The 13,183-nt window shown below is 44.6% G+C and overlaps 26 non-coding genes across 26 annotated transcripts; all 26 read right to left on the reverse strand.

Moving 5' to 3' along the window:
* Nucleotides 1-263: 263 nt before the first annotated feature.
* LOC149112954 (5S ribosomal RNA) lies at nt 264-382 on the reverse strand. Its single transcript, XR_016206910.1, has one exon. It is a non-coding gene; the product is annotated as a 5S ribosomal RNA (ribosomal RNA).
* Nucleotides 383-765: 383 nt separating this feature from the next.
* Nucleotides 766-884, reverse strand: LOC149112955 (5S ribosomal RNA). Its single transcript, XR_016206911.1, has one exon. It is a non-coding gene; the product is annotated as a 5S ribosomal RNA (ribosomal RNA).
* A 383-nt stretch (nt 885-1,267) lies between these two features.
* LOC149112956 (5S ribosomal RNA) lies at nt 1,268-1,386 on the reverse strand. Its single transcript, XR_016206912.1, has one exon. It is a non-coding gene; the product is annotated as a 5S ribosomal RNA (ribosomal RNA).
* A 383-nt stretch (nt 1,387-1,769) lies between these two features.
* Nucleotides 1,770-1,888, reverse strand: LOC149112957 (5S ribosomal RNA). The gene has a single exon (XR_016206913.1). It is a non-coding gene; the product is annotated as a 5S ribosomal RNA (ribosomal RNA).
* A 383-nt stretch (nt 1,889-2,271) lies between these two features.
* On the reverse strand, nt 2,272-2,390 carry LOC149112958 (5S ribosomal RNA). Its single transcript, XR_016206915.1, has one exon. It is a non-coding gene; the product is annotated as a 5S ribosomal RNA (ribosomal RNA).
* Nucleotides 2,391-2,773: 383 nt separating this feature from the next.
* On the reverse strand, nt 2,774-2,892 carry LOC149112959 (5S ribosomal RNA). The gene has a single exon (XR_016206916.1). It is a non-coding gene; the product is annotated as a 5S ribosomal RNA (ribosomal RNA).
* Nucleotides 2,893-3,275: 383 nt separating this feature from the next.
* On the reverse strand, nt 3,276-3,394 carry LOC149112960 (5S ribosomal RNA). The gene has a single exon (XR_016206917.1). It is a non-coding gene; the product is annotated as a 5S ribosomal RNA (ribosomal RNA).
* A 383-nt stretch (nt 3,395-3,777) lies between these two features.
* LOC149112961 (5S ribosomal RNA) lies at nt 3,778-3,896 on the reverse strand. Its single transcript, XR_016206918.1, has one exon. It is a non-coding gene; the product is annotated as a 5S ribosomal RNA (ribosomal RNA).
* A 383-nt stretch (nt 3,897-4,279) lies between these two features.
* LOC149112962 (5S ribosomal RNA) lies at nt 4,280-4,398 on the reverse strand. Its single transcript, XR_016206919.1, has one exon. It is a non-coding gene; the product is annotated as a 5S ribosomal RNA (ribosomal RNA).
* A 383-nt stretch (nt 4,399-4,781) lies between these two features.
* LOC149112963 (5S ribosomal RNA) lies at nt 4,782-4,900 on the reverse strand. The gene has a single exon (XR_016206920.1). It is a non-coding gene; the product is annotated as a 5S ribosomal RNA (ribosomal RNA).
* Nucleotides 4,901-5,283: 383 nt separating this feature from the next.
* On the reverse strand, nt 5,284-5,402 carry LOC149112964 (5S ribosomal RNA). Its single transcript, XR_016206921.1, has one exon. It is a non-coding gene; the product is annotated as a 5S ribosomal RNA (ribosomal RNA).
* A 383-nt stretch (nt 5,403-5,785) lies between these two features.
* LOC149112965 (5S ribosomal RNA) lies at nt 5,786-5,904 on the reverse strand. The gene has a single exon (XR_016206922.1). It is a non-coding gene; the product is annotated as a 5S ribosomal RNA (ribosomal RNA).
* Nucleotides 5,905-6,287: 383 nt separating this feature from the next.
* Nucleotides 6,288-6,406, reverse strand: LOC149112966 (5S ribosomal RNA). Its single transcript, XR_016206923.1, has one exon. It is a non-coding gene; the product is annotated as a 5S ribosomal RNA (ribosomal RNA).
* A 382-nt stretch (nt 6,407-6,788) lies between these two features.
* Nucleotides 6,789-6,907, reverse strand: LOC149112967 (5S ribosomal RNA). The gene has a single exon (XR_016206924.1). It is a non-coding gene; the product is annotated as a 5S ribosomal RNA (ribosomal RNA).
* A 383-nt stretch (nt 6,908-7,290) lies between these two features.
* On the reverse strand, nt 7,291-7,409 carry LOC149112968 (5S ribosomal RNA). Its single transcript, XR_016206926.1, has one exon. It is a non-coding gene; the product is annotated as a 5S ribosomal RNA (ribosomal RNA).
* A 383-nt stretch (nt 7,410-7,792) lies between these two features.
* LOC149112969 (5S ribosomal RNA) lies at nt 7,793-7,911 on the reverse strand. The gene has a single exon (XR_016206927.1). It is a non-coding gene; the product is annotated as a 5S ribosomal RNA (ribosomal RNA).
* A 383-nt stretch (nt 7,912-8,294) lies between these two features.
* On the reverse strand, nt 8,295-8,413 carry LOC149112970 (5S ribosomal RNA). The gene has a single exon (XR_016206928.1). It is a non-coding gene; the product is annotated as a 5S ribosomal RNA (ribosomal RNA).
* A 383-nt stretch (nt 8,414-8,796) lies between these two features.
* LOC149112971 (5S ribosomal RNA) lies at nt 8,797-8,915 on the reverse strand. The gene has a single exon (XR_016206929.1). It is a non-coding gene; the product is annotated as a 5S ribosomal RNA (ribosomal RNA).
* Nucleotides 8,916-9,298: 383 nt separating this feature from the next.
* On the reverse strand, nt 9,299-9,417 carry LOC149112972 (5S ribosomal RNA). The gene has a single exon (XR_016206930.1). It is a non-coding gene; the product is annotated as a 5S ribosomal RNA (ribosomal RNA).
* A 383-nt stretch (nt 9,418-9,800) lies between these two features.
* Nucleotides 9,801-9,919, reverse strand: LOC149112973 (5S ribosomal RNA). The gene has a single exon (XR_016206931.1). It is a non-coding gene; the product is annotated as a 5S ribosomal RNA (ribosomal RNA).
* Nucleotides 9,920-10,301: 382 nt separating this feature from the next.
* On the reverse strand, nt 10,302-10,420 carry LOC149112974 (5S ribosomal RNA). The gene has a single exon (XR_016206932.1). It is a non-coding gene; the product is annotated as a 5S ribosomal RNA (ribosomal RNA).
* Nucleotides 10,421-10,803: 383 nt separating this feature from the next.
* On the reverse strand, nt 10,804-10,922 carry LOC149112975 (5S ribosomal RNA). Its single transcript, XR_016206933.1, has one exon. It is a non-coding gene; the product is annotated as a 5S ribosomal RNA (ribosomal RNA).
* Nucleotides 10,923-11,304: 382 nt separating this feature from the next.
* On the reverse strand, nt 11,305-11,423 carry LOC149112976 (5S ribosomal RNA). Its single transcript, XR_016206934.1, has one exon. It is a non-coding gene; the product is annotated as a 5S ribosomal RNA (ribosomal RNA).
* Nucleotides 11,424-11,806: 383 nt separating this feature from the next.
* On the reverse strand, nt 11,807-11,925 carry LOC149112977 (5S ribosomal RNA). Its single transcript, XR_016206935.1, has one exon. It is a non-coding gene; the product is annotated as a 5S ribosomal RNA (ribosomal RNA).
* A 383-nt stretch (nt 11,926-12,308) lies between these two features.
* LOC149112978 (5S ribosomal RNA) lies at nt 12,309-12,427 on the reverse strand. The gene has a single exon (XR_016206937.1). It is a non-coding gene; the product is annotated as a 5S ribosomal RNA (ribosomal RNA).
* A 382-nt stretch (nt 12,428-12,809) lies between these two features.
* On the reverse strand, nt 12,810-12,928 carry LOC149112979 (5S ribosomal RNA). Its single transcript, XR_016206938.1, has one exon. It is a non-coding gene; the product is annotated as a 5S ribosomal RNA (ribosomal RNA).
* Between the last annotated feature and the right edge of the window lie 255 nt (nt 12,929-13,183).

Below are 13,183 nucleotides of genomic sequence, written 5' to 3' on the forward strand. Positions count from 1 at the left end.
ATTCCAAAGCCAGCTAAGACTTCAAATCACAAAAGGGCGATTCTCCAATGGTCAGTCATCAAAGCCACATTCAAGAGATTGCCTCCAGTGTGCTGCTCAGTGTTGCAGTGCTGTAATCAAACAAGAAAACGTTCTAATATGCTGTCAACTTGCTGGAAAAATCATTTAAAAAAAAAGGAAAACATTTTGAAAACAGAGGGATCAATGATGTGGAGGCGTATGGAAATCTTCTCTGAAGAGTCCAGTCCCAAAATGGCTCCAAAAGTCTACAACACGGCGTATTCCCAGGTGGTCACCCAGCCAGGTACTGACGCCGCCCAACAGGACTTGACTTCGGTGATCGGACGAGAACCGGTACGTTCCCTGTGGTGTGGTCGTAGACGAAAGAAACAACTCAAACCTTGCCCAATTGCTTGGACTCTCTTTTAAGTCTCTTAGAAGGAAGGCCTTTAATTGCTGTTGTGATGAATTTCCAATTACGTCTCGGCTACTTAACCGAGAGATTCCAAAGCCAGCTAAGACTTCAAATCACAAAAGGGCGATTCTCCAATGGTCAGTCATCAAAGCCACATTCAAGAGATTGCCTCCAGTGTGCTGCTCAGTGTTGCAGTGCTGTAATCAAACAAGAAAACGTTCTAATATGCTGTCAACTTGCTGGAAAAATCATTTAAAAAAAAAAGAAAACATTTTGAAAACAGAGGGATCAATGATGTGGAGGCGTATGGAAATCTTCTCTGAAGAGTCCAGTCCCAAAATGGCTCCAAAAGTCTACAACACGGCGTATTCCCAGGTGGTCACCCAGCCAGGTACTGACGCCGCCCAACAGGACTTGACTTCGGTGATCGGACGAGAACCGGTACGTTCCCTGTGGTGTGGTCGTAGACGAAAGAAACAACTCAAACCTTGCCCAATTGCTTGGACTCTCTTTTAAGTCTCTTAGAAGGAAGGCCTTTAATTGCTGTTGTGATGAATTTCCAATTACGTCTCGGCTACTTAACCGAGAGATTCCAAAGCCAGCTAAGACTTCAAATCACAAAAGGGCGATTCTCCAATGGTCAGTCATCAAAGCCACATTCAAGAGATTGCCTCCAGTGTGCTGCTCAGTGTTGCAGTGCTGTAATCAAACAAGAAAACGTTCTAATATGCTGTCAACTTGCTGGAAAAATCATTTAAAAAAAAAAGAAAACATTTTGAAAACAGAGGGATCAATGATGTGGAGGCGTATGGAAATCTTCTCTGAAGAGTCCAGTCCCAAAATGGCTCCAAAAGTCTACAACACGGCGTATTCCCAGGTGGTCACCCAGCCAGGTACTGACGCCGCCCAACAGGACTTGACTTCGGTGATCGGACGAGAACCGGTACGTTCCCTGTGGTGTGGTCGTAGACGAAAGAAACAACTCAAACCTTGCCCAATTGCTTGGACTCTCTTTTAAGTCTCTTAGAAGGAAGGCCTTTAATTGCTGTTGTGATGAATTTCCAATTACGTCTCGGCTACTTAACCGAGAGATTCCAAAGCCAGCTAAGACTTCAAATCACAAAAGGGCGATTCTCCAATGGTCAGTCATCAAAGCCACATTCAAGAGATTGCCTCCAGTGTGCTGCTCAGTGTTGCAGTGCTGTAATCAAACAAGAAAACGTTCTAATATGCTGTCAACTTGCTGGAAAAATCATTTAAAAAAAAAAGAAAACATTTTGAAAACAGAGGGATCAATGATGTGGAGGCGTATGGAAATCTTCTCTGAAGAGTCCAGTCCCAAAATGGCTCCAAAAGTCTACAACACGGCGTATTCCCAGGTGGTCACCCAGCCAGGTACTGACGCCGCCCAACAGGACTTGACTTCGGTGATCGGACGAGAACCGGTACGTTCCCTGTGGTGTGGTCGTAGACGAAAGAAACAACTCAAACCTTGCCCAATTGCTTGGACTCTCTTTTAAGTCTCTTAGAAGGAAGGCCTTTAATTGCTGTTGTGATGAATTTCCAATTACGTCTCGGCTACTTAACCGAGAGATTCCAAAGCCAGCTAAGACTTCAAATCACAAAAGGGCGATTCTCCAATGGTCAGTCATCAAAGCCACATTCAAGAGATTGCCTCCAGTGTGCTGCTCAGTGTTGCAGTGCTGTAATCAAACAAGAAAACGTTCTAATATGCTGTCAACTTGCTGGAAAAATCATTTAAAAAAAAAAGAAAACATTTTGAAAACAGAGGGATCAATGATGTGGAGGCGTATGGAAATCTTCTCTGAAGAGTCCAGTCCCAAAATGGCTCCAAAAGTCTACAACACGGCGTATTCCCAGGTGGTCACCCAGCCAGGTACTGACGCCGCCCAACAGGACTTGACTTCGGTGATCGGACGAGAACCGGTACGTTCCCTGTGGTGTGGTCGTAGACGAAAGAAACAACTCAAACCTTGCCCAATTGCTTGGACTCTCTTTTAAGTCTCTTAGAAGGAAGGCCTTTAATTGCTGTTGTGATGAATTTCCAATTACGTCTCGGCTACTTAACCGAGAGATTCCAAAGCCAGCTAAGACTTCAAATCACAAAAGGGCGATTCTCCAATGGTCAGTCATCAAAGCCACATTCAAGAGATTGCCTCCAGTGTGCTGCTCAGTGTTGCAGTGCTGTAATCAAACAAGAAAACGTTCTAATATGCTGTCAACTTGCTGGAAAAATCATTTAAAAAAAAAAGAAAACATTTTGAAAACAGAGGGATCAATGATGTGGAGGCGTATGGAAATCTTCTCTGAAGAGTCCAGTCCCAAAATGGCTCCAAAAGTCTACAACACGGCGTATTCCCAGGTGGTCACCCAGCCAGGTACTGACGCCGCCCAACAGGACTTGACTTCGGTGATCGGACGAGAACCGGTACGTTCCCTGTGGTGTGGTCGTAGACGAAAGAAACAACTCAAACCTTGCCCAATTGCTTGGACTCTCTTTTAAGTCTCTTAGAAGGAAGGCCTTTAATTGCTGTTGTGATGAATTTCCAATTACGTCTCGGCTACTTAACCGAGAGATTCCAAAGCCAGCTAAGACTTCAAATCACAAAAGGGCGATTCTCCAATGGTCAGTCATCAAAGCCACATTCAAGAGATTGCCTCCAGTGTGCTGCTCAGTGTTGCAGTGCTGTAATCAAACAAGAAAACGTTCTAATATGCTGTCAACTTGCTGGAAAAATCATTTAAAAAAAAAAGAAAACATTTTGAAAACAGAGGGATCAATGATGTGGAGGCGTATGGAAATCTTCTCTGAAGAGTCCAGTCCCAAAATGGCTCCAAAAGTCTACAACACGGCGTATTCCCAGGTGGTCACCCAGCCAGGTACTGACGCCGCCCAACAGGACTTGACTTCGGTGATCGGACGAGAACCGGTACGTTCCCTGTGGTGTGGTCGTAGACGAAAGAAACAACTCAAACCTTGCCCAATTGCTTGGACTCTCTTTTAAGTCTCTTAGAAGGAAGGCCTTTAATTGCTGTTGTGATGAATTTCCAATTACGTCTCGGCTACTTAACCGAGAGATTCCAAAGCCAGCTAAGACTTCAAATCACAAAAGGGCGATTCTCCAATGGTCAGTCATCAAAGCCACATTCAAGAGATTGCCTCCAGTGTGCTGCTCAGTGTTGCAGTGCTGTAATCAAACAAGAAAACGTTCTAATATGCTGTCAACTTGCTGGAAAAATCATTTAAAAAAAAAAGAAAACATTTTGAAAACAGAGGGATCAATGATGTGGAGGCGTATGGAAATCTTCTCTGAAGAGTCCAGTCCCAAAATGGCTCCAAAAGTCTACAACACGGCGTATTCCCAGGTGGTCACCCAGCCAGGTACTGACGCCGCCCAACAGGACTTGACTTCGGTGATCGGACGAGAACCGGTACGTTCCCTGTGGTGTGGTCGTAGACGAAAGAAACAACTCAAACCTTGCCCAATTGCTTGGACTCTCTTTTAAGTCTCTTAGAAGGAAGGCCTTTAATTGCTGTTGTGATGAATTTCCAATTACGTCTCGGCTACTTAACCGAGAGATTCCAAAGCCAGCTAAGACTTCAAATCACAAAAGGGCGATTCTCCAATGGTCAGTCATCAAAGCCACATTCAAGAGATTGCCTCCAGTGTGCTGCTCAGTGTTGCAGTGCTGTAATCAAACAAGAAAACGTTCTAATATGCTGTCAACTTGCTGGAAAAATCATTTAAAAAAAAAAGAAAACATTTTGAAAACAGAGGGATCAATGATGTGGAGGCGTATGGAAATCTTCTCTGAAGAGTCCAGTCCCAAAATGGCTCCAAAAGTCTACAACACGGCGTATTCCCAGGTGGTCACCCAGCCAGGTACTGACGCCGCCCAACAGGACTTGACTTCGGTGATCGGACGAGAACCGGTACGTTCCCTGTGGTGTGGTCGTAGACGAAAGAAACAACTCAAACCTTGCCCAATTGCTTGGACTCTCTTTTAAGTCTCTTAGAAGGAAGGCCTTTAATTGCTGTTGTGATGAATTTCCAATTACGTCTCGGCTACTTAACCGAGAGATTCCAAAGCCAGCTAAGACTTCAAATCACAAAAGGGCGATTCTCCAATGGTCAGTCATCAAAGCCACATTCAAGAGATTGCCTCCAGTGTGCTGCTCAGTGTTGCAGTGCTGTAATCAAACAAGAAAACGTTCTAATATGCTGTCAACTTGCTGGAAAAATCATTTAAAAAAAAAAGAAAACATTTTGAAAACAGAGGGATCAATGATGTGGAGGCGTATGGAAATCTTCTCTGAAGAGTCCAGTCCCAAAATGGCTCCAAAAGTCTACAACACGGCGTATTCCCAGGTGGTCACCCAGCCAGGTACTGACGCCGCCCAACAGGACTTGACTTCGGTGATCGGACGAGAACCGGTACGTTCCCTGTGGTGTGGTCGTAGACGAAAGAAACAACTCAAACCTTGCCCAATTGCTTGGACTCTCTTTTAAGTCTCTTAGAAGGAAGGCCTTTAATTGCTGTTGTGATGAATTTCCAATTACGTCTCGGCTACTTAACCGAGAGATTCCAAAGCCAGCTAAGACTTCAAATCACAAAAGGGCGATTCTCCAATGGTCAGTCATCAAAGCCACATTCAAGAGATTGCCTCCAGTGTGCTGCTCAGTGTTGCAGTGCTGTAATCAAACAAGAAAACGTTCTAATATGCTGTCAACTTGCTGGAAAAATCATTTAAAAAAAAAAGAAAACATTTTGAAAACAGAGGGATCAATGATGTGGAGGCGTATGGAAATCTTCTCTGAAGAGTCCAGTCCCAAAATGGCTCCAAAAGTCTACAACACGGCGTATTCCCAGGTGGTCACCCAGCCAGGTACTGACGCCGCCCAACAGGACTTGACTTCGGTGATCGGACGAGAACCGGTACGTTCCCTGTGGTGTGGTCGTAGACGAAAGAAACAACTCAAACCTTGCCCAATTGCTTGGACTCTCTTTTAAGTCTCTTAGAAGGAAGGCCTTTAATTGCTGTTGTGATGAATTTCCAATTACGTCTCGGCTACTTAACCGAGAGATTCCAAAGCCAGCTAAGACTTCAAATCACAAAAGGGCGATTCTCCAATGGTCAGTCATCAAAGCCACATTCAAGAGATTGCCTCCAGTGTGCTGCTCAGTGTTGCAGTGCTGTAATCAAACAAGAAAACGTTCTAATATGCTGTCAACTTGCTGGAAAAATCATTTAAAAAAAAAAGAAAACATTTTGAAAACAGAGGGATCAATGATGTGGAGGCGTATGGAAATCTTCTCTGAAGAGTCCAGTCCCAAAATGGCTCCAAAAGTCTACAACACGGCGTATTCCCAGGTGGTCACCCAGCCAGGTACTGACGCCGCCCAACAGGACTTGACTTCGGTGATCGGACGAGAACCGGTACGTTCCCTGTGGTGTGGTCGTAGACGAAAGAAACAACTCAAACCTTGCCCAATTGCTTGGACTCTCTTTTAAGTCTCTTAGAAGGAAGGCCTTTAATTGCTGTTGTGATGAATTTCCAATTACGTCTCGGCTACTTAACCGAGAGATTCCAAAGCCAGCTAAGACTTCAAATCACAAAAGGGCGATTCTCCAATGGTCAGTCATCAAAGCCACATTCAAGAGATTGCCTCCAGTGTGCTGCTCAGTGTTGCAGTGCTGTAATCAAACAAGAAAACGTTCTAATATGCTGTCAACTTGCTGGAAAAATCATTTAAAAAAAAAAGAAAACATTTTGAAAACAGAGGGATCAATGATGTGGAGGCGTATGGAAATCTTCTCTGAAGAGTCCAGTCCCAAAATGGCTCCAAAAGTCTACAACACGGCGTATTCCCAGGTGGTCACCCAGCCAGGTACTGACGCCGCCCAACAGGACTTGACTTCGGTGATCGGACGAGAACCGGTACGTTCCCTGTGGTGTGGTCGTAGACGAAAGAAACAACTCAAACCTTGCCCAATTGCTTGGACTCTCTTTTAAGTCTCTTAGAAGGAAGGCCTTTAATTGCTGTTGTGATGAATTTCCAATTACGTCTCGGCTACTTAACCGAGAGATTCCAAAGCCAGCTAAGACTTCAAATCACAAAAGGGCGATTCTCCAATGGTCAGTCATCAAAGCCACATTCAAGAGATTGCCTCCAGTGTGCTGCTCAGTGTTGCAGTGCTGTAATCAAACAAGAAAACGTTCTAATATGCTGTCAACTTGCTGGAAAAATCATTTAAAAAAAAAAGAAAACATTTGAAAACAGAGGGATCAATCATGTGGAGGCGTATGGAAATCTTCTCTGAAGAGTCCAGTCCCAAAATGGCTCCAAAAGTCTACAACACGGCGTATTCCCAGGTGGTCACCCAGCCAGGTACTGACGCCGCCCAACAGGACTTGACTTCGGTGATCGGACGAGAACCGGTACGTTCCCTGTGGTGTGGTCGTAGACGAAAGAAACAACTCAAACCTTGCCCAATTGCTTGGACTCTCTTTTAAGTCTCTTAGAAGGAAGGCCTTTAATTGCTGTTGTGATGAATTTCCAATTACGTCTCGGCTACTTAACCGAGAGATTCCAAAGCCAGCTAAGACTTCAAATCACAAAAGGGCGATTCTCCAATGGTCAGTCATCAAAGCCACATTCAAGAGATTGCCTCCAGTGTGCTGCTCAGTGTTGCAGTGCTGTAATCAAACAAGAAAACGTTCTAATATGCTGTCAACTTGCTGGAAAAATCATTTAAAAAAAAAAGAAAACATTTTGAAAACAGAGGGATCAATCATGTGGAGGCGTATGGAAATCTTCTCTGAAGAGTCCAGTCCCAAAATGGCTCCAAAAGTCTACAACACGGCGTATTCCCAGGTGGTCACCCAGCCAGGTACTGACGCCGCCCAACAGGACTTGACTTCGGTGATCGGACGAGAACCGGTACGTTCCCTGTGGTGTGGTCGTAGACGAAAGAAACAACTCAAACCTTGCCCAATTGCTTGGACTCTCTTTTAAGTCTCTTAGAAGGAAGGCCTTTAATTGCTGTTGTGATGAATTTCCAATTACGTCTCGGCTACTTAACCGAGAGATTCCAAAGCCAGCTAAGACTTCAAATCACAAAAGGGCGATTCTCCAATGGTCAGTCATCAAAGCCACATTCAAGAGATTGCCTCCAGTGTGCTGCTCAGTGTTGCAGTGCTGTAATCAAACAAGAAAACGTTCTAATATGCTGTCAACTTGCTGGAAAAATCATTTAAAAAAAAAAGAAAACATTTTGAAAACAGAGGGATCAATGATGTGGAGGCGTATGGAAATCTTCTCTGAAGAGTCCAGTCCCAAAATGGCTCCAAAAGTCTACAACACGGCGTATTCCCAGGTGGTCACCCAGCCAGGTACTGACGCCGCCCAACAGGACTTGACTTCGGTGATCGGACGAGAACCGGTACGTTCCCTGTGGTGTGGTCGTAGACGAAAGAAACAACTCAAACCTTGCCCAATTGCTTGGACTCTCTTTTAAGTCTCTTAGAAGGAAGGCCTTTAATTGCTGTTGTGATGAATTTCCAATTACGTCTCGGCTACTTAACCGAGAGATTCCAAAGCCAGCTAAGACTTCAAATCACAAAAGGGCGATTCTCCAATGGTCAGTCATCAAAGCCACATTCAAGAGATTGCCTCCAGTGTGCTGCTCAGTGTTGCAGTGCTGTAATCAAACAAGAAAACGTTCTAATATGCTGTCAACTTGCTGGAAAAATCATTTAAAAAAAAAAGAAAACATTTTGAAAACAGAGGGATCAATGATGTGGAGGCGTATGGAAATCTTCTCTGAAGAGTCCAGTCCCAAAATGGCTCCAAAAGTCTACAACACGGCGTATTCCCAGGTGGTCACCCAGCCAGGTACTGACGCCGCCCAACAGGACTTGACTTCGGTGATCGGACGAGAACCGGTACGTTCCCTGTGGTGTGGTCGTAGACGAAAGAAACAACTCAAACCTTGCCCAATTGCTTGGACTCTCTTTTAAGTCTCTTAGAAGGAAGGCCTTTAATTGCTGTTGTGATGAATTTCCAATTACGTCTCGGCTACTTAACCGAGAGATTCCAAAGCCAGCTAAGACTTCAAATCACAAAAGGGCGATTCTCCAATGGTCAGTCATCAAAGCCACATTCAAGAGATTGCCTCCAGTGTGCTGCTCAGTGTTGCAGTGCTGTAATCAAACAAGAAAACGTTCTAATATGCTGTCAACTTGCTGGAAAAATCATTTAAAAAAAAAAGAAAACATTTTGAAACCAGAGGGATCAATGATGTGGAGGCGTATGGAAATCTTCTCTGAAGAGTCCAGTCCCAAAATGGCTCCAAAAGTCTACAACACGGCGTATTCCCAGGTGGTCACCCAGCCAGGTACTGACGCCGCCCAACAGGACTTGACTTCGGTGATCGGACGAGAACCGGTACGTTCCCTGTGGTGTGGTCGTAGACGAAAGAAACAACTCAAACCTTGCCCAATTGCTTGGACTCTCTTTTAAGTCTCTTAGAAGGAAGGCCTTTAATTGCTGTTGTGATGAATTTCCAATTACGTCTCGGCTACTTAACCGAGAGATTCCAAAGCCAGCTAAGACTTCAAATCACAAAAGGGCGATTCTCCAATGGTCAGTCATCAAAGCCACATTCAAGAGATTGCCTCCAGTGTGCTGCTCAGTGTTGCAGTGCTGTAATCAAACAAGAAAACGTTCTAATATGCTGTCAACTTGCTGGAAAAATCATTTAAAAAAAAAAGAAAACATTTTGAAAACAGAGGGATCAATGATGTGGAGGCGTATGGAAATCTTCTCTGAAGAGTCCAGTCCCAAAATGGCTCCAAAAGTCTACAACACGGCGTATTCCCAGGTGGTCACCCAGCCAGGTACTGACGCCGCCCAACAGGACTTGACTTCGGTGATCGGACGAGAACCGGTACGTTCCCTGTGGTGTGGTCGTAGACGAAAGAAACAACTCAAACCTTGCCCAATTGCTTGGACTCTCTTTTAAGTCTCTTAGAAGGAAGGCCTTTAATTGCTGTTGTGATGAATTTCCAATTACGTCTCGGCTACTTAACCGAGAGATTCCAAAGCCAGCTAAGACTTCAAATCACAAAAGGGCGATTCTCCAATGGTCAGTCATCAAAGCCACATTCAAGAGATTGCCTCCAGTGTGCTGCTCAGTGTTGCAGTGCTGTAATCAAACAAGAAAACGTTCTAATATGCTGTCAACTTGCTGGAAAAATCATTTAAAAAAAAAAGAAAACATTTTGAAAACAGAGGGATCAATGATGTGGAGGCGTATGGAAATCTTCTCTGAAGAGTCCAGTCCCAAAATGGCTCCAAAAGTCTACAACACGGCGTATTCCCAGGTGGTCACCCAGCCAGGTACTGACGCCGCCCAACAGGACTTGACTTCGGTGATCGGACGAGAACCGGTACGTTCCCTGTGGTGTGGTCGTAGACGAAAGAAACAACTCAAACCTTGCCCAATTGCTTGGACTCTCTTTTAAGTCTCTTAGAAGGAAGGCCTTTAATTGCTGTTGTGATGAATTTCCAATTACGTCTCGGCTACTTAACCGAGAGATTCCAAAGCCAGCTAAGACTTCAAATCACAAAAGGGCGATTCTCCAATGGTCAGTCATCAAAGCCACATTCAAGAGATTGCCTCCAGTGTGCTGCTCAGTGTTGCAGTGCTGTAATCAAACAAGAAAACGTTCTAATATGCTGTCAACTTGCTGGAAAAATCATTTAAAAAAAAAGAAAACATTTTGAAAACAGAGGGATCAATGATGTGGAGGCGTATGGAAATCTTCTCTGAAGAGTCCAGTCCCAAAATGGCTCCAAAAGTCTACAACACGGCGTATTCCCAGGTGGTCACCCAGCCAGGTACTGACGCCGCCCAACAGGACTTGACTTCGGTGATCGGACGAGAACCGGTACGTTCCCTGTGGTGTGGTCGTAGACGAAAGAAACAACTCAAACCTTGCCCAATTGCTTGGACTCTCTTTTAAGTCTCTTAGAAGGAAGGCCTTTAATTGCTGTTGTGATGAATTTCCAATTACGTCTCGGCTACTTAACCGAGAGATTCCAAAGCCAGCTAAGACTTCAAATCACAAAAGGGCGATTCTCCAATGGTCAGTCATCAAAGCCACATTCAAGAGATTGCCTCCAGTGTGCTGCTCAGTGTTGCAGTGCTGTAATCAAACAAGAAAACGTTCTAATATGCTGTCAACTTGCTGGAAAAATCATTTAAAAAAAAAAGAAAACATTTTGAAAACAGAGGGATCAATGATGTGGAGGCGTATGGAAATCTTCTCTGAAGAGTCCAGTCCCAAAATGGCTCCAAAAGTCTACAACACGGCGTATTCCCAGGTGGTCACCCAGCCAGGTACTGACGCCGCCCAACAGGACTTGACTTCGGTGATCGGACGAGAACCGGTACGTTCCCTGTGGTGTGGTCGTAGACGAAAGAAACAACTCAAACCTTGCCCAATTGCTTGGACTCTCTTTTAAGTCTCTTAGAAGGAAGGCCTTTAATTGCTGTTGTGATGAATTTCCAATTACGTCTCGGCTACTTAACCGAGAGATTCCAAAGCCAGCTAAGACTTCAAATCACAAAAGGGCGATTCTCCAATGGTCAGTCATCAAAGCCACATTCAAGAGATTGCCTCCAGTGTGCTGCTCAGTGTTGCAGTGCTGTAATCAAACAAGAAAACGTTCTAATATGCTGTCAACTTGCTGAAAAATCATTTAAAAAAAAAAGAAAACATTTTGAAAACAGAGGGATCAATGATGTGGAGGCGTATGGAAATCTTCTCTGAAGAGTCCAGTCCCAAAATGGCTCCAAAAGTCTACAACACGGCGTATTCCCAGGTGGTCACCCAGCCAGGTACTGACGCCGCCCAACAGGACTTGACTTCGGTGATCGGACGAGAACCGGTACGTTCCCTGTGGTGTGGTCGTAGACGAAAGAAACAACTCAAACCTTGCCCAATTGCTTGGACTCTCTTTTAAGTCTCTTAGAAGGAAGGCCTTTAATTGCTGTTGTGATGAATTTCCAATTACGTCTCGGCTACTTAACCGAGAGATTCCAAAGCCAGCTAAGACTTCAAATCACAAAAGGGCGATTCTCCAATGGTCAGTCATCAAAGCCACATTCAAGAGATTGCCTCCAGTGTGCTGCTCAGTGTTGCAGTGCTGTAATCAAACAAGAAAACGTTCTAATATGCTGTCAACTTGCTGGAAAAATCATTTAAAAAAAAAAGAAAACATTTTGAAAACAGAGGGATCAATGATGTGGAGGCGTATGGAAATCTTCTCTGAAGAGTCCAGTCCCAAAATGGCTCCAAAAGTCTACAACACGGCGTATTCCCAGGTGGTCACCCAGCCAGGTACTGACGCCGCCCAACAGGACTTGACTTCGGTGATCGGACGAGAACCGGTACGTTCCCTGTGGTGTGGTCGTAGACGAAAGAAACAACTCAAACCTTGCCCAATTGCTTGGACTCTCTTTTAAGTCTCTTAGAAGGAAGGCCTTTAATTGCTGTTGTGATGAATTTCCAATTACGTCTCGGCTACTTAACCGAGAGATTCCAAAGCCAGCTAAGACTTCAAATCACAAAAGGGCGATTCTCCAATGGTCAGTCATCAAAGCCACATTCAAGAGATTGCCTCCAGTGTGCTGCTCAGTGTTGCAGTGCTGTAATCAAACAAGAAAACGTTCTAATATGCTGTCAACTTGCTGGAAAAATCATTTAAAAAAAAAAGAAAACATTTTGAAAACAGAGGGATCAATCATGTGGAGGCGTATGGAAATCTTCTCTGAAGAGTCCAGTCCCAAAATGGCTCCAAAAGTCTACAACACGGCGTATTCCCAGGTGGTCACCCAGCCAGGTACTGACGCCGCCCAACAGGACTTGACTTCGGTGATCGGACGAGAACCGGTACGTTCCCTGTGGTGTGGTCGTAGACGAAAGAAACAACTCAAACCTTGCCCAATTGCTTGGACTCTCTTTTAAGTCTCTTAGAAGGAAGGCCTTTAATTGCTGTTGTGATGAATTTCCAATTACGTCTCGGCTACTTAACCGAGAGATTCCAAAGCCAGCTAAGACTTCAAATCACAAAAGGGCGATTCTCCAATGGTCAGTCATCAAAGCCACATTCAAGAGATTGCCTCCAGTGTGCTGCTCAGTGTTGCAGTGCTGTAATCAAACAAGAAAACGTTCTAATATGCTGTCAACTTGCTGGAAAAATCATTTAAAAAAAAAGAAAACATTTTGAAAACAGAGGGATCAATGATGTGGAGGCGTATGGAAATCTTCTCTGAAGAGTCCAGTCCCAAAATGGCTCCAAAAGTCTACAACACGGCGTATTCCCAGGTGGTCACCCAGCCAGGTACTGACGCCGCCCAACAGGACTTGACTTCGGTGATCGGACGAGAACCGGTACGTTCCCTGTGGTGTGGTCGTAGACGAAAGAAACAACTCAAACCTTGCCCAATTGCTTGGACTCTCTTTTAAGTCTCTTAGAAGGAAGGCCTTTAATTGCTGTTGTGATGAATTTCCAATTACGTCTCGGCTACTTAACCGAGAGATTCCAAAGCCAGCTAAGACTTCAAATCACAAAAGGGCGATTCTCCAATGGTCAGTCATCAAAGCCACATTCAAGAGATTGCCTCCAGTGTGCTGCTCAGTGTTGCAGTGCTGTAATCAAACAAGAAAACGTTCT

This window comes from Orbicella faveolata, unplaced genomic scaffold (genome assembly GCF_042242905.1).
Source record: "Orbicella faveolata isolate gen_17 unplaced genomic scaffold, um_ofav_v1 contig_19, whole genome shotgun sequence".
Classification (NCBI taxonomy): domain Eukaryota; kingdom Metazoa; phylum Cnidaria; class Anthozoa; order Scleractinia; family Merulinidae; genus Orbicella; species Orbicella faveolata.